Below are 1,230 nucleotides of genomic sequence, written 5' to 3'. Positions count from 1 at the left end.
TATATATGTATGTATATATATACATATATATATATATTGATTGCAATGGTAGCAATTGATAGCAACAAAAGAATGAAAGAGACCTTGATATTACGTAAATAGAGGAATTCATATATATATATATATATAAACACACACACACACACACACACACACACACACAAATATATATTTTTAAATTTGACTTTTAGCTTTTAACTTTTAATTCTTTAATTACTATCTTTTATCCTATGTATACTAAAGCTAGGCATCTATTTTTAGCTATCCAAACTGACCACTGAACTAGTTATTCTCTCTGACCACACCTAACCTAGAATTCATCCATTTTATAAATAGACATAAACACCTCCATCGTCCACTTAGCAAAACCGTAACTCCTGATCTCTCGCTCTTGAGAAGAATAATACTAGCATCTTATCTCTATTCATATTTCGTATTTTTTTTTATTTTGATTTTTGATTTTACTTTTCTTTCGGTGACATTCATTCTCTCTCGCACCTATCCCATTCCTTTCTTTACCCACTTTCTCCTTTCTCTTCTATCCACTCACTCACAACCCATTTCTGTCTATCTTGATGTCTGTCTTTCACTCTGTATATATCCACGTGAATCATTTAGCTTACCACATAATCCGTTACTTCAACATGAACGCTTCATTATACCCAAGGGTCTATAACTTCAGGGCATTACGGACCAACCTTCATTACCTCCGGTAAAAAGATGAACATCTATCTACTTTTACCCTTAATTCTATTTTTTTCCTTATAAATTGCTAACTTTCATACATACTCAACTCTTCTCTAATGACGAAGTACCCAGTATACGGACATGCTCGCTTATCCCTTGGTATATCCCAGAAAGAGCTGTAAGAGTTCAAATTCACCTAGCCCTAATTAAATTATTCTAAATGACTCGAAATACTTTGGTTCTGTTTTTCGTATATACATATGTATGTGTATTGCTATCTCTTTTTTGTATCGCCTGTCTGAATATTTTGCGTTCTTGTCCCATTTTGTATTTTATATATATATAAGTGCTAACACACGAAACTATCGGTATTTGATTTACCCCCTTGCTTCTACTAAATACAAATAAAATAGATACGTACTCATAGTTCGAGTTCCATTTTTAACTGATTGCATCACGAAATCTATCGATCTATCTATCTATCTATCTATCTATCTATCTATCTATCTATCTATCTATCTATCTATCTATCTATCTATCTAT

At 32.0% G+C, this 1,230-nt stretch overlaps 1 protein-coding gene across 3 annotated transcripts in view; it reads right to left on the bottom strand.

Moving 5' to 3' along the window:
* Positions 1–1,230, bottom strand: part of LOC106873422 (allatostatin-A receptor) — a 234,143-nt gene that overhangs the window by 221,843 nt on the left and 11,070 nt on the right. The gene's annotated exons all lie outside the window — the stretch shown is intronic.

This window comes from Octopus bimaculoides, chromosome 17 (genome assembly GCF_001194135.2).
Source record: "Octopus bimaculoides isolate UCB-OBI-ISO-001 chromosome 17, ASM119413v2, whole genome shotgun sequence".
Lineage (NCBI taxonomy): Eukaryota > Metazoa > Mollusca > Cephalopoda > Octopoda > Octopodidae > Octopus > Octopus bimaculoides.
This window is presented reverse-complemented; position numbering and strand designations above follow the sequence as displayed.